The following is a 22,390-nucleotide window of genomic DNA, read 5'->3' as shown; positions in this document are numbered from 1 at the left end:
GAAAGAGAAGGGAGAAGAAAAAGACCGGGAGTTTTCCTTTTCTTTTTTTTTTTTTAAAGGGAATCTTTCCTAAACATTCACTCGCCAGCCCTTCTGCCTCCGGGATGGAAAGTGTTACTCAGCTGCAAGGCCTCTTGCTAATTGTGGGTTTTTATTTTTATTTCCTATTACCCTCTCGCACGCCTGATGAGATTATTTTACCGGAACTGACACAGCTGGAAGCAGCAGGCATACGTGGAGCCTCTGAGGAGGTGATGCAATTTCATTTTCATTGATCAGAAATCAGCAGGGCAGTAAGTGATGGGAAATTCCATTAGAAGAAAACTTGCAAGCCATGAGCCTCAACTTCCTCGCCACACCCAGGAGCCCCAGGGTTCTTGCCTTCCTCTGGACTAGGTCTGCACAGAGCAGAGGCTTGGAAGCGCCCTCCTCCACGTGGGAATGAAAGCATCAAGGCCGCGCTACTGGCCCGAGAGGGTGTCTGGCTGGGAGAGGAACGCCGGCAGGACTCGTTCAACCAACAAGGGCACCGCAGTTCTCTGCGGATGAGAGAGAAGTCATCCAGGGACCCAGAAGAGGAGTCCTCAAAACCACGCCCCACAGCCCCTCAAAACCAATACTTAACGGCTCCCTTTCCAAGTGTCACAAACAAGGAAAGAGGAGACCACTAGCAATCGTTGTAAATATGTCTCCCAACCACTCGTAGAGATGCTCCTGAAGGCACTTACCATGTATTTATTGAGCACCTACTGTGTGCCAGGGGCTCAACAAGCACAGACTCAGATCCTCCCCTAATGCTGCTGGAGGAACATCCTTCTCTCTCCTGGACAATCAAGGAAGCAGAGGTCCTGGGAGGTAAGGGACCAATGACTTACTGAGGGTTAGCACAGCCTCCCTGACAGCAAAGGCAGGCTGCGTGAGAGGCTGCGTGAGAGCCAGCGAGAGAACTCGCCCACTCACGCGTGAGTCTCAGGATGAAGCACATCTGATTGCCTAGCCTGCTTTTCTCCAGGTAGAGCAGACGACTGACTGATACATCCACCTCTGTCACCCTACACATCTCAACAGCAGCGATTCTTGCGTCCAAGGCTGGAACCAGAGGTGAACTCTTCAGAATGCGTAGAATGGCTACTGTTTTAGCAGTTAACACCCCCTCCCCCAACTGTCTGCCCAGCAAATACTGCTTCACTCACCAAGGGAAAAAAATAGCAAGGGGCTACTCAAAAAGACAAGTTCTACCGAAAAACAGAAACAAAACAATCATCAGCCCGGCGGCTCACCAGACCTCCTCCTTTGGCCATTCTGCCGTATAAAATGTGAATCAGAGAAGGACCAGGCCACACTCACAAAATTAATACTGTTCCAAACAACTGTTCACCACTAAAATGGGAAAAAAAATGGAAATGCATAAGTGAGGACAATATGTCAAATCAAAATCTATCAGTAGGTTTTTTTTGAGCACCTAAGCTGTGGCTCTACAAAGCAGAGACTACATAAGACAGGGACCCTGGGTGAATGAGCTTGCAGAGAGGTCAGAGTCACATGAGAATACCCAGCACACATTTATTCACAATGCTTACAAGAATATACAATACAACATGATAGCATAAATTGAGGCCAGGGCAAGAGAAGAAACAAAAAACAACAGTGGAGGAAACTTTGAGCCAAAAATGAAGCTTAAAATGCATACAATAATAACCAACACATTGAGCCATAAATGTGGCTCTAAGCTTTCTGAAAGTCCAGAAGGAAAACATAATGGCCTTGTTGAAGGTACACTAGTCACAACGTCCAAGAGAAAAAGAACAACAAGCCCATCGCTCAGGATTGTTTAGCATCAACAATTTCTCAGTTACAAAAATTGGGATAAGGACTAGGTAGCAGGCAGAACCTTCGAGGATGTCGTAATAAGGAGGCTTTGGCTTCAGGTCATTCAGTCTCACTGCCTCTTCCCCCCCCTCCGGTACACAGGCCTCTCACTGCCGTGGCCTCTCCCTCTGCGGAGCACAGGCTCCGAACGCACAGGCTCAGCAGCCATGGCTCACGGGCCCAGCCGCTCCGCGGCACGTGGGATCTTCCCGGACCAGGGCACACACCCGTGTCCCCTGCATCGGCGGGCGGACTCTCAACCACTGTGCCACCAGGGAAGCCCCTCACTGCCTCTTTTGATGGACAAGAATAATGACCCCAGAGAGTGCTGGTGGTTTATCCAAGGTCAGATAGCTGGTCAGTGGCAGACCTAGAAATAGGAACTGGGTATCTTCACACCACACTGACAGTGCCCCTTTCTACCACACGTAGCTACTCCCCAACATCCTTCAAAATCCATGGGCTGGTTTTGGGGGCACACGTGAGGCTACAGTTGGGGGCGAGGGGGCCGAATTACATTAAGAGACCTAAGAACCAAACACCTAAATGTACTAGGTAGACCTCATTTGTTAGACCATTCTAACAAACCAACTGTAAAAAGCCATTCTGGGGACAATCAGGTAAGTTTGAACAGCAGTTTGGGATTTGCCGATGTTAAGAATGTGTTAATTTTGTTACGTTGACATAATATTATCACCTAAGAAAATAATGAAGCATCATGATATCTTTCACTAGCTCTAAAATCAAAGCCAATGAACAAAAAGATGAAACAAATCCAACAAAAAGTGAATTGTTGTCAAGTGTAAGTGATGGGGTTCATCATATTATTTTGTTTATATAATACACTTTTTTTTTTTTCTTTTAAAAAAGGAAGTTCTGTCTTTACCCAGTTCAGGAGCACCTTCTGAAAAAAGAACTGCACTGGCCGGAGCCAAGCGTCTCAGCCTCCAGTTGACACATTCATGGCAAGCTAAGCCTTTTTTCAAGGAAATAGGAATTGTTCTTTCTTTACAAGAGCTAAAGGACTTCCAAAGAAGTACTTTAGGCCCCAGCTCCCTCTGAATCTTGTTCAAAACTCGCCATTTGCTGACCCCACCCTTACTCCTACCCTTAGAAGGTACGAGGCACCATCCTGCCACTAATACACGAAGAGATGATATGCATCGTGCTCTGGGCACAGTCCCCGACACGTTTATACATGGCAACTATCACTATCATTACTGGGCAAAAATGAGCCCAATGTAACAGCCTAAGATTACACAAGAGCTTGATTTAGAGCATGGGGTCAAACTCTGATTAAGAAAAACACATCCACTGATAAGTTAAAAGCCTCCACTGGTTGATTTAGCGGGTTAAAAAGTAATTTTAAACATTTCCAGTGAATTTACTCCCTGGCGATGTTTACCAACCATTGTTTTTGAGCTCATTGTCTTTCATCTCAGTATGAATGTTTTATATAAGTCACCTTAATTGCTTTGTAAAGTCTGAACTGAGCTGGTTCCCACTGGGATGGCTCTCTTGCGCTCATCTTCAAGGAGGATGACCCAATGATAAGTGGGCTTCTTGCCATATGTGGGCCCACACACATCCATCACCATGCTACAGCTTCCTGGGAAGTACTCTTTGCAAAGAACTTTTTCATAGTAGCATTAGCATTTAACGCAGAAAATAGTCACACCCAGCACCAACTTCCCCAGGAACAAGTAACAATGCTTCTTTGATTTATATGGCGGTTTATACATTTTCAAACACTCTTATATTCATTTCTCATTTGACCACCAACAATCCTGTCTTGTTAAGTGGACAGACTAGGAACCATAATTCAGATGTTACAGCCTTAAAAAGATTCTAGAACATCAGAGCAACTACTATGAGTCATTCTTTCCCAAGGTCACCAGCTGGTTAGTAGCAAATCAGGAACCAGGATCCATTCTCCAGTTTCTACTCCAGTGTTCTTTTCTCTATGAAGACATCACTTCCTGAAAAAGAACCGTCTTTCCAAACCCTTCAGAGATCACATTTCATCTTCTAAATGAGAAAAAAATCTGAGTACACCAAACACCCAAAAAAAGATATTTCACTGCTCTGCTCACATCTAAAAAGCAGAGTTATAAATAACACCAAATACTGGGTCGCTCCACACAGCCAAGAACCTTGATGCAAGGCATTAAGTCTTAAAATTTTACACTGAATGTGACTCCCTCTAAAACATTCTCTACCACATAGACAATATTACTGCCCGAAAGTCTGACCACATGGCTCAAAAAGCTATTTGTGAAAAGAGCAAAGTAAAAAAGCTGTCAACATCTAGGAGCTCCTCGTGAATGAGGTCGAACTTAGAAGAGCTAGCATCAACGCAGGGTTCGAGTTAAGACCAGTGGGGTAATGCAAAGGGTGATTTGGGCCACAGTATTACTGCATTATAACCCAATCAAAGGTCACAAATCTACATAAAACTAAAAATGGGGGTTTCATCCCCATCATGAATGTTGCTTATTCTGTAGGTAAGGGCCATCTGGTCTACCCTCTGCCTCCGTCACAGTGGAGCCCTTTGAGCTACAGTCCCTATCATAATGGAAAGTAGTGGAACTTTGGTCAACTTAACCACTGCCCACCCTCTAAGCCTAACTGATCTAACTGACACTTTAGGAAGAACATTACGCTTAAAATAAAACTTTCCAACTTGTGCAACCAAGGTAGTCTGGGCAAAGAGAGATTGAGGACAGAAGTGGGTGGCCCAGAATACAAGACAGTGATGGGGATCCCCTGACATCCCAATTGGAGAGAGGGTGACCTGGTAGGGTGGGGTCAGGAGGGAAAGCTTGCTTAAGCTATGGCCCTGGGTAGACTCTTCAACTACGTCAAGAGGGCCACTCCCACCAACTTCCCACCATTACTCACTGGGGCCATTCTCTCACCTGCACAGGCCTACCTACTCACTGCCATCTGTGGGCTCAGCCCTGCTCATCAAGCCTGTGGCTGGATACCACAGTCATGTCTTGCTATTACTACCCTGGGCCTCACCAGACAGAGTCTACAGCCTTACATCTTGCTGCCCAGACTCTATGGTCTGGCTTCCTGACCCTCTCTTATATGGGCTCTTTTCTGCTTGGGACTTGAATCTCATGACCTGGAATCCCATACACCTGCAACCCTCTTGTCTATACCTACCTACACTTCTCCAAGCTCAGTCCACAGCCCTTGCCTTCATCACGTACCTACTGGCCTCCTCCCCATCTGATAAACGTCCATTCCTGGATCCTCTTGGGTAACCATGAGGGATAAGGAAGCCAGAGGCTGCAGCCTGGCGAGAAGGGCAGGAAGGTGAGAGCTGCCGAAGCAATTCGCCCTCCCTCTGGTCCAGCTATTACCACCTCTTCCTCCCCCACTCCCCAGCGACTCCATGAAACTCACCAACTTTTAAAACTGACTCCTAGATGTAATAGCTGGCTTCTCACTAGAGGTCAAGGTCACTCAGGTTGAACAGCACCTGTGTTGTCTGGTCTATAAAGACCCCTACGAAAGCCTGCACTAAAATTGGGCCAAAGGGGTTAAGTTGCTGGATATGGTGTACAAGCTCACCTCCCTCCCAGCTTCATTTATACTCATTTTATATATGAGTACATATATACATACACACATATATATAATATATACGCACACATACATACGCGTACACACATATACGTCTTTCTCATTTAAAGCAAAACAAAATATAGCAGTTACAAGAGAAAAACGACATAGAAAGTCAACACACACACAAACCACCATCACCCCCACTGCTGCTACCAAGATCTTGTCCTGAAAGTGTCTGGATGACTGTCACTTACCACTACCTAACCCTTAACTACAGGCTAGGTCTGGGGACTGCATCCCAGCTGCTCCCTAGAGCTAAGTATCCTTGTTGCCTTTGTTTCGTCAGGAGAAAAGGGAGATGTAAACATGAACCAGACAAGAGACAGGAGATAGCCAGTGACAGTGACATAATCTAAAGTGGCACCAAAATCCATCTCCAGCATTCTGTCATCTTATGATCAACGATTTCACTTCAGACGCTCATTGTCCGGAGGAACCTGAATCCTAGAACTAGATGTCCCCAAGTAAGCGGCTTCTCTCTAAAAGTAAAATGTGGTACACAAAGCAAAGCGCTCAAAGCGTCCCAGGAATGCCTGTTGGCCTCGGGCGTCAGCACTGCAGTCCTCAGTGCAGTCCTCAGTTCCGTCGTGGGAAGGGTGGGGTGGAGTAGAGAGGACCACTAGACATAGCCAAGGCAGGGAAGAATCAGGATTTTAGCTCTTAACATTCAAATTCCCGAGTCACAGTTGAAACCCCACTGCTATAATTGTTTTATACACTGTCTACACACACACAAACACACACACACACACACACACACACACACACACACACACACAAGATGCCTTTTAAAAGTTGCATTAGCTTCCCTGTTTAAAACCCTTCCTTCTGTTGGGCACCTTGAGATAAAAGCTGTGTTTGACTCCCTGGCCGGCCTTCAAATTCTGGCACTCGCTTGGGCTGGAACCAGAACAGTCTTCCATCCAACCAGGGAAGGCACAGGCCCTGCCGGCAGAGCAGGGGTTAATGGAAGCTGACCGCAGCACAGTTGTTAAGGTAATCAATACCGCTGAGATACTAAAGCAGCATAAGCCACAGTATTGATTGCCAAGCAGATGATAAAACTGTTTATTATGATAATTGCAGGGTCCCTGTAAGATGCTCCCAGTGCTTCCTAAAGCTGTTTACAAAACTAATAAAGATTTGCCATTTCAAGATCTTCCATTTTAACCACCCCTCCTCCCCCAAACTTCCACCCCTGGCCCATCACCAAAAGGCAGACCTCACCCCCAGGCTATGAACATGTTCCTCCCTGGGTGTGTCATGACTCTCGGGGGCCTCTGAGGAAAGGGCTCACCTTCCACACCCTCACCCTGCCCCCAACTTCAGGAAAGGGAAGCAGGAAGCACAGCCGACTAGACACTCAGGGCGTTAAGATTTCCTCCTCAGAGCCCGCCATGTGATAATTATGGGTTTTACTGATGGAGGGGGCTGCTCAGGGCTACTTGAGCTAACATCCATTTGTTACAGCACATTTAAGAAACCACACCACCTTGGTTTGTAATTAAAACTTCTCTGGAGAACCTGGTGGCCTTGGAACTAACTGAACACAGTCAAATGCTGACTCTAGAATGTGTTTCTGCCAACACAACTCAGGGGTGCCTTTGGCTACTGCGCTGGGCTCACGACTCGAGCTCTGTCACGCCCAGTGCAACAGCTTCATTTAATTGACAGTGGAATTAACACCTTGGTTATAAACACGACCATCTGCCTTGAGACCCAAGTCTTTGGATTAATAGCACTCTTGATGATGACAGTGATAGTATTTTCACATGCTGTGATATCATTTTCAAGATGAACTAGATGAATGTGGAAATGTTTCTCGACAGAAGTAAGCATCTCACAGACAGCATTAATGCTCTTCAAACTGTTCTAGGGAAAACTCACTGGGTCCTGAGAATAAGTATGGTAGCTTCAGGATGCAAAGCTTGCAAATATACGAGAAGTGTGTTTTCAGAGTGTGCAAGAAGAAAAAAAGGAACCCAAGTTTTGAGAAGAAGCCAGTAGCCATTCCATTAGCAATGGAAGCCCCCCTTTCTCACTCAGCCCTGAATAATGCTGGCTCAGTCCATAGTGACCACCAGGATTTTACCCTTAACAGAATGTGACTGGACTTGGCCTTCAAAACCACATTTGCAACTTAGGGGCACTGCTCTGAGAGGTGATGAGCCAAAGAAAGATGATTTGGAGGCAGCTTCTTTCTTTTCAATCAAAGCACAGAGAAATCATTAACCAATGCTCCTGCCTTGACCTTGCACCACGACCTCAGCTTAGGCACTGAAGCCCTGACCCTCCTTATTCTCTCCCGAGTCAGCTGCCCCCAGCAGCTCTGGGAGATCACTGCCCACGGAGCCTGCCTGTGTGCGGACACATGCACGATTTAATTCTGTGGACCAGTAGAGACATGCAGCTCCTCTGTAGACACCTGTCTGCTCCGCTACTCACAATCACATAGAAATCAGGAGACTGGGGCCAATTTTATGTACAGTATTATCCCCTTGCCAAAGACCTTGCCATGAACTCACAGATACCACAGCATGGCTGGAGGGGATGCACCGAGATTAGTTTAACCTGGTTACCCGCTCTTACAGGAACTGCTTGGCAACCAGAAATGGTAGGAGGAAATCTGAGACTTCCCTGTTACTGAGTTTCATGAACGATACACTCCTAGGCAAAGCGGCAGAGGACAGTCATCAACTACTAACTCCCAGCTAGATGCCCTGCTCACACACCAAATGCCCATGGCGCCCGTGTTCACAAACACATCCCTGGATTTGATACCAAGAGAAAGTTGAATATTAAGTGTGACTAATTCTGCTGTTACCTTTTAACCTCACTCACACACATAAGTTGTACTCTCAACAAAAACTTCAACAAAAAAATACACCCTCGGAATGATATGGTCCACACTTGGAAACCCGCCCACAATGGCCAGCCAAGCCCGCCTAAGTGCTAAGAACCATTTAGGAGCATTGTAAACCATCAGGGCCATTAGTTCTAATTTGACCTCAACAAAATAAATCAACCCACTAGGAACAAATTTAGAAGCTTTCCAGAGTCAAGTTCCCAAACCCTGAAAGGCTCACAAGCACAATCCATGGAAGGGAACAAATGGCTAGCCTCCGGGCTACTCTCCCCACTCCTACCTCCCCTGTAGCTCACGGATGACAGCATGCTCACCTGGGACCGGGACTCTGGATCCTCCTCAACCCACTGGATCAGAAAGCTGTGACTACTGATGTCTAAGGGATTCACTCTTTTCCTTCCTTTGAGTTCATATCAGATATGATTTTCCATCTGTGCTGCACTAAATGTCCTCTTTCAAGGCATGTGGACATTCAGATTTATTTTCAAGATATCCTGATTGGCTTTCAACTATGCTGATTCTCAGCTCTGGGTCAGAGTTCACCCAGCCTTTTTATCTTTCAGTAGGCAGGTATCACGTATATCAAGAACTGTGATCCCCCACCACATTAATACATATGTCAACACAATAAGTAATTTCTCAAAAAAAGCTTTTAACCACAGCACACACCCTAAATTTAAATTGCAAAATCGTCCTAATTTTTCATCTTTATTCTTCCCTGGTATTTACTTACTGCAATTTTTTTTTAATACTGATGGCACTGCCTTCACGAAGAAACGGAAAGTAAAACTATGGCACCACTGAACTCCACTAGCCAATGGGAGAAGAAAGTTAAGAACATGTTTGCTCGAGAGGCAGGCAGTCCACAACCCTTCAGTTGCTAAAATATTAAGAGTGAGCGAGCACGTCACGGACGGCCTCTGCCTGCCCGGGAGCTCAGCGGCTCCGGCATCCTGCGCTCCAGGGGTCCCGGGTCCCGGAGGGCCTGATAAGGGTTGCGTCTCACGTCGCCGCCGCCGGGAGGCGGGAGGCGGCGCAGGGCCCCTGACCTCCGCCCTCCGAACAAGGCGCACACTTTTGGCACCGCTGGTAGTCATGGCCTCTGCGAGGAGCGCGCTCGGGGAGCGGCTGCTGGCCCCCTGCCCTGTGGCTCAGGTGCCGTCCTAGGCCAGGCCTGCGCTCCCGGCCCCGATCCCCTTGCTCGCACTGCAAGTGAAGGGGGAAAGGCCCCCTGACCCCGGCCGGAGGGAATGAAGGGTCACTCACGCGGGTCTGTCTCACCGGCCATAGCTCCTCACCGCCAAAGGTCTGTTGGTGGCACTTTGGGGCCCAATTTTCATGCTACCAGTGTTTTATCAGTAGTTCATTGTAGTATTGTAAGAAGAAGCAATGACGAAAAATTGTTAATAAGCGAGATCTCCAGAATGTTGGTTTCTATTGCTCTGATCTCAGTGGGGCCTTCATGGAATAATTGGGGCTGCTGTAGACAGGCCTGAAAGAAGACATAATTAAGATCCTCATGGAAGCTTGCAGCCCAGAAAACCCTTTTCTACCTGCCCCCAACATGTCTTAGGCAACAGTAACACTTTCTTGTTCTGACCATGTCTCAGATGCAAATAAAAGTCACTAGTCTTCCTTTCAAAAAAATAATTAAAAAAAAAAAAACCACCATATCATCATTTCCACTCATCTTCACAGGACAGAAGGAAGAATTAATAGCGAGATATTGGCAAAACAAGTCAGCAGTAACAGCAGAACCAGGACACAGCACATGCGCTGTATAAACCAAGAGTCTGGATTACTAAAAGCTGAGTAATCCTTTCCAGCTCCACCCAGCATGAGTTTCCAGGTATCAAATTATATGTTAATTACACAAATGTGAAGTTATATGAGGGGAAGTGGTGTTAGTCAGCACCCAGTGGGTGGAAGTTCAGTAAAATAGTTTTGTAAGGCATGTTTCACACGCAGGCAGGCCGGGGGCTCTCCAGGCCCAGGAAGAGAAGAGGAATCACACCGCAGAGGCCTAGGTTCCACCTCCAAACCTTCGGCTGACAGAGCTTCCAGAGCCCATTCAATACACCCCACCCCCCCGACAGGAGAACTTTCCTAACTTACAAAATACCCGGGGTTCTTTTCCTCTCCTTTTCCTCTTTTCCTCTCTGCGTATTTGTTATACAAATCAAAACAGGCTGGGGCTCCTGGTCCAGGAAGATCCCACATGCCGCAGAGCAACTAAGCCCGTGCGCCACAACTACTGAGCCTGTGCTCTAGAGCCCGCGAGCCACAACTACTGAGCCCATGTGCCACAACTACCGAAGCCCGCGTGCCTAGAGCCTGTTTTCTGCAACGAGAGAAGCCACCGCAATGAGAAGCCTGCACACCACAACAAAGAGTAGCCCGCGCGCAGCAATGAAGACCCAATGCAGCCAAAAATAAATTAATTAATTAATTAAAAAAAAAAGACTTTGGAAATAAAAGAAGGAATAATAAAATTATTAAAAAAAAAAAAAACATGCTGGGGCTCATTTCAGACTCAGCCAATCCAAAGAGGGGCACACAGCCCTGACCACAATAGTGTAGGGGGCGGCAGTGCCACTCAAGGTGATGGAGGGGCCCACGTGACACCTCCCAGCACCCACTGTCCTTCGACTATTTCGGAGGGTCATGATGGCACAGCGTCCTCCAGGGTCCTGGCAGTACCACAGCCTCTGATGCTGGGGAGACACCTCGTACCTGCAGTGAGACTGAACATGGAGTTCTGAAACTGCTCCGAAGCCCAGGACTCGGGCTGCAAGCCCTTTATTAACGTAACACATGGTGCCCCTGCCTGCCAGGTGCCCACCAACCGCATACTGATCTGGCCCTAATTTGAAGCGGGGGAGCTACGGTGAAGTCCAGGCCTGTCCCCACCAGTGAAGGGCTGAACAGACGACTGGAATGGAGCACTAAGGACCGTGCCACAGCTGCTGAGGAAATTTAGAGATCCACTCACGAGGAGCTGAACACTCTATTCTTTCCACTTCTCACGTCAAATGATTTTTATCTAATGCTACACCCCACAAGCAGCTATCAGAGAGGCTCGAAACTAACACCTTGAAGTGGGTCAATGACAAAAAAATAAATAAAAATCCCTATACAAAGTATAGTACAGTACAGTATAGTATAGTATAGTATACAACAGGCTATAAGCATATGCCCTGGGCTGGCATTCCAGCACAGAGGCCATTGAAAAGCTGCAAATTCTTAACCTACTTTGGGTTCATCGTACCTATAATGGGTGTAGAGATCATATTTGCCCCATATGGTTGTAAGGATTAATAAGACACTGAAGTATTTAGCACAGTAAATGCTTAATATGTTTTAGTTATTAATCTTTATACACACACAGAGTGTGCATAAAATTGTTTCATTCGCATAAAATCTAACAGAGACTGCATCCTCATTTTTAAGGTTCAGAGAAGCAGGGAGACTCACCCATAGTTTCACATCTCATGAGAAAGCCATGCTGGCCTGCGAAACAAACACTCACACTTCTGGACTGGTGTCTTTCACACCATTATTTTCCAGCGTGTCCTACAAGCACCACTGGCCACAGGCTAGGTGATGCGTGGGTGAACATTTTCAATGTGAATCGTCACCTACTTAATGTTTATTTGAGCCAATACAACTAGCCCAAACCTGTGATTCTTCTGGTATCACTGCTTGGGATGATGGCTAGAGCAGGTAGTTATGGTTTTAATAGGGGAATCCATGAAAAGAAAAATTTCTAAGCAAATAATGTAATACAGGTAGTAAAAAGACATAACAAAAAGGACACTCCACATTTGGGGAGCTCTCTCTTAGGCCCTACTTCCCCTCTTAGAGGCTGTGTGTGGCTGAACCAATCTCTCTAACAGAGTCAAGCATTAAAAGTCAGCGGCGGGGGCTTCCCTGGTGGCGCAGTGGTTGAGAGGCCGCCTGCCGATGCAGGGGGCACGGGGTTGTGCCCCGGTCCGGGAGGATCCCACCTTTACTTCCCCTCTTAGAGGCTGTGTGTGGCTGAACCAATCTCTCTAACAGAGTCAAGCATTAAAAGTCAGCGGCGGGGGCTTCCCTGGTGGCGCAGTGGTTGAGAGTCCGCCTGCCGATGCAGGGGACACGGGTTTGTGCCCCGGTCCGGGAGGATCCCACATGCCGCGGAGCGGCTGGGCCCGTGAGCCATGGCCGCTGAGCCTGCGCGTCCGGAGCCTGTGCTCCGCAACGGGAGAGGCCACAACAGTGAGAGGCCCGCGTACCGCAAAAAAAAAAAAGTCAGCGGCGGGCACATCCTGGTTTCCCCTGTGTATCTATCTTGCCCTCTCTAAAGCACAGCCTCTCAATGAAAGGGCTGCACCTTCCTCCAGGCTTTCTGAGGAAGGTTGTGAGAAGGGTTATCAGCCTCCGTGACCCCTTTAGTCAGCCATGGCTCTTCTCCCTCTCCCATTCCCCCCCCCACCCCCCAGCAAGGACCCTGCAGCCTGGAGCTGGTCCCCAGTCTTCCCCCTTAATGCCTTTTTCCTTGTACAGCTATCACAAGAGGGCTGTTTAGTGAGAGGACCTCAGGCTGACCTTTGCTGACAGGCTCCAAGCTCCCTCTGTAAACTGATCTAATGTGAGGCCGGGTAATTAGCTACCAAGTAGTAATTGCAGCTTCTAACTATGCTGGACCAAGACTGCAAAAATTCCCCCAGGGGATGGGGTGGGGGGCTGCTGGGGACCCCAACCCACACAGAGGCATCTGCTCACAGCCAAAAGGAGGGACTCAGCAACATTTCTGAGGGAGGCCAGCACTTTTCCAGGTTGTAATTAAAAGTGGGGCCCGGGGAAGGAGACAGCTACAAAAGGAAATCAGTAAATAAAGAAGAGGGGTGAAGAAAGAAATCCTTGGCTTGCCTGGAAGAGCCCATTCAGGAAAGCACCAGCTCTGGAGGCAGATGGCCCTGCACAAGAAACTTTCATTTCACCCACAGAAGGAACACAGCAAGTAGCCTTAACGAGGCAGCAAAAAGAAATGCAAAAAGGAAGGATGCACGAGGGCAGCTCCACCGCTGGCTGGCACGCACTCACTCCCACAAGCGCACCCCTCAAACTTAGAATCTTTAGGTGCCCCCCCTCAAACTGAAGAATATTCAAGGTGCCAGGCTGGTAGCCTGCCCTAAGGGTTCTGCGTGATCATGTGCTCAGATTTGGTAATTCAACCAGACCTGTCCAACGGGCCGATCCCACTAGCAGCCTGCAAGTGTATGTAACGTGTTTCAGACTAGCGTGCAGAGTCCCCACCGAGAACTCAAGAGGCAGCATGTCCATGGACAGCGGACTGCCCTTACTGTGACTCTAAAAATAAACCTAACTGCACAAAAGACACCATGGTCAGAAAGACTGAAAAAGTGTCCCGCCTTCCTATACACCAGGACAGTAAGACACCCGACAGCACAAAAATGAAGGAAGCCCTTTATTTTCCAACTCCACCCCATCCCCATATCCTCTATCTGTTCTGTACGAAAAAAGCCACATCACTGAACTGCTGTTGCCCGTGATACCTCCTGGACCTCTTTCCTCAGCAGAGGCAGCGACTTCACGGGGCACCGCAGCTCTTCCGTGTGGACTAGACTTTCTGCCGATCTGAGTTACGTCACAGGCTTCCACAAACTTCATTTCCTCTGACCCTGCACCGCCTCACCCCCCAGTAGATTCAAGGCGGTACAGACTCTCCGAGTTGAAACCAGTGACGAAAACCAGGGTAGCAGCAGCCCCACTGCACCAATTCACCCTCCACTTCCTTCTCCAAACAATTAATACACTTAATAACTCCGACCCCAGCGACAGACTCAAGACACCCCTCTATTAACCCCTCCTCGCGCCAAGCAGTGGGTCTCCACCAGAATTCTGCTGTTCCCTATGACTTAACCATTCTTCAATCCACAACAAGGACTTCTCGCCACACTGTGGTTTTGTTCTCTTAATCTTTTATGAGGAACCTTATCAAAAGCTTTTAGAAAATACCAGTGAATTTTGCCTACCAGGTCATCTTTATTATTTTAAAATTCCTCATGAAGAAATTACAAACCTTAACGTCGTAAATGAATATTTAAGACAGCATGCACTTAGGCACGCAAGTCGGACTCAGGTTACATTTAAGTCGCTGTATTACCTCCCTTTTTAGAAAGATTCTTGTCTGGCTGTTTAGTAAGGAAAGATGCCCCTCCCCAACTCCCAGGTGTGGGATTCCCCCCCAGACCTTCTGGACCTGCTGAAACAGAGTATGTACTGAGTACCAAAAGGATATATAGTGCAGAACACAGCTTCAAACCAAGAAATAAAATGCACTGAGTCGAGGAAGGCCTGGATGTGGCAGCCCATCCCGTCTCCACCTTCCCTACCTTTCCCCAGGTGCATGGAGGTAAGCAGCACGGTTCTCTCCATCACAGCTGGTCCACAAAGGGAGCCAGCGACAGCTTCTAAACGTTGACACCATTTATGCTCCCTCCTTACACCTGTTTGTTGTTGCTATTATTCCTGATTAGCACTCTGCCCACAAACTCAGCCCTGAATGTAGGGGCAGCTTTCCCCATGATGGAGCAGTTATAGATGCACAAGGGCCAAGGGGTGTTTCCTGGTCACCTCAAATTATTTTCTTGGCAAGTTTAAAGGTAAATCATCTAATCAAATACACATCTCTTCAAGAGTTGCCTTTGAGCAGGGTTCAAAAGCTGCAGCGCAATTCTGGAATCCCTGTCGGAAACCCTTTTCCACTGAGTAACAGAGAGAGCGCTAAGGTAATTCACATTTACGCCGCCTCGTGTTCCTGATCACCAGGGAAATCCTCAGCCTTACTGCACACACATCAGCTTCTAACATCACATCTAATCACCAAAAATGTAGGCAAGGTCCTATGGCTAGATGAGACGGGCCTCCCTCTTCTCCATAACATAATGGTGAAATGGACAAGTCCAGAAAGTAGTCTATAGGGTCCAGAGTGCCGGGTAATTCTTTATCCTTGAGGAAGACCACCAATGTCAGTCAAGTCATAACTGGATGTCTAGTAAAAGGGTTGGGCTGCCCCGACTCTCCTCCAACCTCAGCCCGTCCTCGCCAACGTGGGGCCCCCAGAGGACGGAATGGGAACTGCGGGTCCAGGCACTCCATTACAGCAAGGCGCAGTTCAGCCTGGACTTAATGAGCTCTTGCAAGGAAACAGGAAGTCTATAAAGTAATTTAAATAACTTCCAGTCCTGAAATAAAGGAAATTAAACCACTGGCACAAACCTCTCTGATGGACACCTTTTCTGACCCTCCGACCGCACTCACAAATACAGCTGTCATATTCTTCTCCCCAAGGCCAGCCCCCATATTCCTCTCACGTGAAACACACAGAGGCTACCGGTCAGCCTTCAGAGCTCTCCAAAATTCTGCGGAAACTGTAGGCGAGGGATGAGGCGTGGTGTGCGGCAAAAACACAAGAATCAGCCCCCAACCCCACGTGCAGTCCTGATGCTCCTGAGCTGCATGACCTTGGGTGAATCACACAACTTCACAGGGGCCTCAGCCGCTCACCAGCAAATACCAGGAATGTCTCGGTCGGCGTAAGGGACTTCCGAGATTGTTAAGAGGGTCAATGGGCACATCTGAGAACAGGGCAAACTGAAAACGCAAATAAACACCGATATTATTCCAGCCACCAGAGCCCTAGGCTCCGGAATTTCTCAATTTTCTGTTCAAGGGCACTGTGCTATCCTTGCCTTCCTCTATCACTATGCGTATTTATTCACAGGTTCTTCTGCTTCTCCTGTGCCCTTAACTGTACGTAATCCTTCGTGTGGATAATTATTAGTCCAACTAGACATGGTTTCCTGGCAGGCAAGGACTGTGGCTTTTTACCTTCTGCCAACAGTGTGTGCAGACCACCAGCCAGCACCACACAGGTTCTCAATAAAGGGTAGGAGTCGACAGCCCACACGGTTACCCATTCATTCTCAAGCACCAGTACGCTAACAACTATCCGTCGACTCTCTATGAAAAGAGACCAACCCAGTGAAAGACTCGGGACTGGCTGTGAGTCTACAAGAGGGGTGCGGGTTTTGGTCCCCCCTCTCTGTGCAGAAATGGCCCCGACTTCTCACTTTTACAGGCACCGCCCCCTGTGAAATGCAAACCTCAGTCACTGTGGCCGCTTCACCGGGTAAATCTAAGCTGCCGGATGCTAGAAACTGTTTCTGGCCACAGAGTTAAGTTTACTTTATTGATAATAATCAGGCAGATACGGACTGGTTTGACCAGTACTCTGGATGCAGGATCACAAGAAAGACAAACTTAAAAGCAGCTTAAGGTCATTCTCGTTTTGCGAGCCCTCTAGATATTACTACTGACAACTGGGATGGTGAACCCTAGACCCCTCAGCTGGTAAAAGCCAATAGCGAGGCTGGACATTCCTTGTCAGCGAGAAGGCCTCCCGGGCTCCCTCCGCGCAGGAGGACAAGACCTGGTGCTACAGAAAGAGAACTGTTGGGCCCTGCTCCAGAAGGGACCCTCCCCAACCATGCTGAGAAAGGAAATCACCAACAGGAATCTAGCTTTGCTTTACATAAAGGCACAGTTTCACAAACAGGCTGTATGTGGAACTGCTCTGGGACTCCCGTCCACGACTGGGGGGTAAGATCTTAATACCACCGAAGAATTAATCGGTGCTGTCTTGCCTTGGGCCTGTGTAAATGGGAACGATGGGATTCAGAGGGTCCAGAGGTTCGTGTCTTCCCTCAAAGGTCTCACCATTGAGCAAGAGCCCTGTACCCTGGAGCGCTACTCCGGGCCTTGAGTAATCATCCTCCCCCACCTCCCCGAGGGCTTGCCACGGTTAAGGCCCATAGCCTCTGCGCATCTCACAGCACTCAGGCCTCCCCAGGTACTTGGGGCGACTCGTTCTCCCGGCCACAGCATCTGTCTCATCCCTTCACAGTCCGACCACAGCCAGGAGGACACAGTCTAAACGAATTTCTGCCTAGGACGGGTTCACCCCTAAAGCAAACACGGATAGTCTCCCGTGGCATTAGTCACAGTGCTCCCAAATGAAGCCAGACTTGACTTTCCCCAAAGTTCACTGACCGAGAGCCAAAACCAGCATATCTCTGGGTCTCCCTTGTTTAGCCATCCTTCATCTAAATCCCTCATCTAAAATGGGAGCTACATATGTAATTTTAAATTTCCTAGTAGCCATGTTTAAAAAAAGGGGAAAAAACAAGTAAAATTAATTGAAATATGTCTTATTTAATACCAGTATGTCTAAAATAGCATTTCCAGGGATTTCCCTGGCGGTCTAGTGGTTAGGACCCCACGATTCCACCGAAGGGGGCACGGGTTCAATCCCTGGTTGGGGAACTAAGATCCCGCAAGCCGTGTGGTACAGCCAAAAATAAATAAATTAAATAAAATAAAATATTTCCAGTGCAATCCATCTAAACGTTACTAAGCTATCTCCCCCCTTGTTCTCATACTAATAAGCCTTGCGAACCTGTGTGTGTTTACTTACAGCACAGCTCAACGCAGATCAGTCACAACTCAAGTGCCCAGTAGTCACACGTGGCTGGTGGCTACCATACTGCAGGAATCTCAAAAGCATCGCCATCCTCTGCTGATGAGAACCTAAAACAGAAGTCTAGTCTGGCCTCACTGTAATAATTCATACTTGTTTTTCCCAGTCACAGACTTCACAGAACTCACCCCTACTCAAGATTCTTTCCCACGGCATTTACAATTACATTTGGGTGACATGTCAAGAAGTTTAAGCTGGCTGGGACTGGAGTGAACAGATTTTCAAGGAATCGTGTACAACTTATCTGGTCAATCAGATCTTCTCTCCAGGGCTTGTCCACCATTCAAGTAAACCCCTGGGGTTCCCTAATTTAAAATCCTTGTAACCCTGTAACTTGCAAATTCACCATCTTCCCGGTGATGTGTATTTAACTCTTTGGTGCCCACATCGAGGGCTCCCTGTCCTTGTTGAGGTGTTCTCCGCTAGGACAGACCCCACTTCCAACTGAAGATCACACTGAATTATTTCTGCCCTGGTTGCACAAGATGTGTATACACCATAGATACAAAATTATGCAGAATCATCGACTGAGGGCATGTCTGTGGAATCCTAAGGCATAAATAGGCACAGGACAAATCCACGGGTTTGGGAATTGCCTGTAAACAGAAGGAAAATTTTCCACAGAAGATAAAACGTTGAGGCTGTGTTCTCAGCAACTGTTAACCCTGTTAACCAGAAAACTTGGGAACAGATCTGTGCAGTCCAGGAGTGTCACAGAGCTACTTTAAGTACCATAGCTCAGAGGTGACGCATCTGTCCTGAGCGCTGTGCCCCAACAGGGCGCCCAGCCTGCGTGGATTCTCATCATGATGCAAAGTCAGGTCTGGGCCAGCACGCCTCCCAGTGCCAGGGCTGGAACGGAGGGTGGGGAGGGGGTCCCACTGAGCCACCAGACGCACTGCCCCCGCAGCGACTTCCCTGCATTTGCATCCGCCCTATCCAGAGGGGTAGAGGGTTTGATCCAGAAAGCACTGCTAGAAAGCTAAAGATTCTTTGCAGGCTCATCCATCCAGATTCAGCTCTCAGAGTAGGATCACCAGGAGAAAACTGAAACATACAGAAAACAGTTCACTTCTGGCTCGCTGCTCTGGCTTCGGGCAAGAGAAGGTGCACGTGAAGCTTGGGAGGAAGGACTGGAACGGCAGAGGCCGGGACTTGTTCCAGGAGCCCCCAGGGGACGAGGCTGGCTCCTGAACCTGGAAACGCAGAGGGCTGCTCTCCAACAGGTGGAGGGCTCCCCCTCTAAGCCAGGCAGGAGGAAACAGGGGAACGCTCTCTGTCAACGCTGCTCTTGGCATCCTCCCACCCCCAAGGGTCTCTCAACCTGTCCACCCCAAGGCCCTGGGAAGAGCAGCAGGGGACGAGCACGCGGGGAGAGGAAGGAAGGAGGCGGCTCTTCTTGGCAAGCTGATGGGTGTGAGTGGTGAGCATTAATTAAAAAGCCATCCGGGAACAATGGTCTTTTCATATTTGGAGCCTGTTCTGCACAAAGCTCAGCTTGTTCTAGGGGGAGGTCTCTGCTTTGGGTTTTTTTTTCTTACTCATTTCCTAGGGCTGTGGCAATGTCTGGCACCCAAGCTCAACCCACTGGAGTGTCCCTTACCCAGAGGGGGTGCCAGGCAGACCTCCGTGACTCCAGAGGTGGTGGCATTCAGACACAAAAAGGGGCAGCCTCGGAGGGCTCTTCTGTTTTGACCCATGGGCTCCGAGAGAGCTCCCGGGCGTTCCCCCAAATAGCTGCCTAACCCACGGAAACACACACTGGACTTTTCATCGGCCAAACACTCATTTCCCTCTCAAATTACGCTAGACATGCCACAACCAGCAGACGTGGGATGAGGAGTCATGGGTCTACAGACTGGCCAACAGACACTTCAAGGCTTCAGTGTAAGAAGACGGTGAACGGACATGAGATCGTGTAATGAGACTACCCGCCCCATTTCAACCTACTCCACTCAACCTCACAGACTATCCTTAAGAAAAGCAGTTCTTAAACAAGGGTTAGGAATGGGGGTAGGAGCTAACTCTGAGCGTCTAAGACGTCCTGACACTTTGAAAGACCACCTCCACTCTCAGTCCTTACAACTCCCGGTGGGCAGGCCCCTCTGATCTCACCTCCTGGTATTCACAGCCTTGTGTAGCCCCCTCCCCTTCGGTGTGGGCTGTGCACAGTGACGTACCTCTAACCAACAGGCTACCAAGAGGTCACATCCAAGATGAGGTTACGGAGACACTGTAGCTTCTGTCTTCCGTACCCTCCGTGCTCTCCCTAACAGAAGCCAAGTGCCACGTTGTGTGCTGCTCTAAGGAGAGGCCCATGTGGCCAGAAACTGAGGGCATCCCCTAGCCAACAAGAATAGAGGCCCCCAATCCAACAGCCCACGAGGAACTGAATCCTGTCAACAAACACACTAATGAGCTCAGACACAGGTCCTTCCCCAGCCGAGCCTTCAGATGACAGTGTAGCCCTGGTGGACATTTTCACGGCAGCCTCGCAAGAGATCTGGAGGCACAGGGTCCGGCTAAGCCACACCCAGATTTCTGAGCCACAGAAACTGTGAGATAATAACTATTTGTTGTCTTAAGCCACTAAGTTCAGGGGTAATTTGTTATGCAGCAGTAGATGACGAATACATCCTCCATGTTACAAATGAAAAAGGCGAAAGTTTTGGCCAGTATGTGGCAGAGCTGGGATTCTCACTTAGGCTCGACTGATCCTCTACAGGCACTTTCCCCTCACCACGCAGCTTCAGCTATCAAGCTCACTTTCGGGCCCACGGAGCTAGGAAATGACAATACTCACTGGGCCTCTCCATCCCCACAGATGACACATACATACCTAAAACACATGCTTTAATATAAAAAGACACGGGATTCGTTCAGAATGCAGATCTGAAAGCACAGTGAAGAGAGGAGCTAACGTAACCTTCTCCTTTTACAGATAAAGAAACTGAGACTCACAGTCATAACGCAGCAGAGATGGAACTTGAATGCTGGCCAAGATGGCATGTGACTCTTAGGGATCTGGGAAACTTCAGCCCAAACATACTGAACATACTTCTGATTTGCTGGCTAGGAAAAGTCATCAGAAACCCTGGTCTTCTCTTTTTGGCACCACTGTTAACATTCTGTGGCAGCTGGTCCCCACTTGACATTTCCCCTCTAACCTGGAAGCTTCTCCTATGCATATCCCCCAAAGTCCTTCCACACAGTGATGGGTCACAACAGGTAGACCGTTTGCCCCTTGGTTAACGTAGGAGTTGAAAATCCCCATCCTCAGCTCACACTGAAGTGCAATCTTAAGTGTACTTTGAAATTCTGCGATGCATCAGGAAGACAACGCAACATTTCAGTCAAGAAAGCCGAATAGGCAGAGGTGTTCTTGCATCTCTAGGAGGACTCCACAAGCTTGCACGTCACTGACTAAGACTTCCACTATTTTTACAAACACATACTCTAGACACTTACAGTTAAGATCATAAATAATTAAGACAAAGTAGCCTAAGGACATTTTGTGAAGCATTATTGCTGACTTTTAAAAAATCAGGCTTTTGCTAATTCGCAAGATTGAATAATCTCCAAAATATTTCTAGACATAGCCACAGACCAGTAGAATTCAAGTGATCCTACATTCTCACCAACTTTTAGACATATGTATTTTTTATTACGAAAGTAACAGATATTCACTACTCAGGATTCAGAAAACCAAGTATTAAAAGTAGCCTGTACTTCTACCACCTGGATGTAACCACTCAAGTTAATATTGCTATAGGTATCCTTCAATCTCTCCCTTATGCATATTTTTAAAATTAAATTGAAGTCCTATAGTACACACAGCCTCCTTTCATGTAATTTAACATCACTGTTTTCCCACATTCCTAACCGTGAGACAGGAGCTTTAAAAAAACCACGTAAGAATCTGACATATGGATGCACCATAGTTTAAGTTAATCCCCTGTGAGAGATGTAGATGGTTGCTATTTTTCAGTATTATAAATGTCTGTAATGAAAATCTTTATTTACAAATTCCTCTTGCACAATTGGTGATTTCTTTATTATGCATGAAGGTACTGGATCACCAGTCCTATTCTAGACATTAGGGATAAATTTGTGAAAAAACAAAGATCTCTGCTTCTTGTGAAGCTTGTATTCTAGCAGGGGAGACAATCAAGGGTAATAAACTTAAAAATTATTTAAGTTTAATTTTAAAAATTATTTTAATAATACTAAATAGCACTATTTAGTATTTTATTAGGCAAAATAGGCTATGGCAGAAAAGATAGGACAGAGTAAGAAGAATCAGTAATTCATGGTGAGACAAGCTACAAATTTAAATAAATCTTATTTTAAAGCCTTCTGACATACACTGCCAAACTACCCTCCAGAAAGGGCACACCGATTTTTCCACTCCCTCA

The 22,390-nt window shown here is 47.7% G+C and overlaps 1 protein-coding gene across 1 annotated transcript in view; it reads right to left on the bottom strand.

Moving 5' to 3' along the window:
• Positions 1-22,390, bottom strand: part of ZFHX3 (zinc finger homeobox 3) — a 238,826-nt gene that overhangs the window by 180,376 nt on the left and 36,060 nt on the right. The window lies entirely within an intron of this gene.

This window comes from Neophocaena asiaeorientalis, unplaced genomic scaffold, assembly GCF_003031525.2.
Source record: "Neophocaena asiaeorientalis asiaeorientalis breed wild unplaced genomic scaffold, Neophocaena_asiaeorientalis_V1.1 scaffold40, whole genome shotgun sequence".
Taxonomy (NCBI): Eukaryota; Metazoa; Chordata; class Mammalia; order Artiodactyla; family Phocoenidae; genus Neophocaena; species Neophocaena asiaeorientalis.
This window is presented reverse-complemented; position numbering and strand designations above follow the sequence as displayed.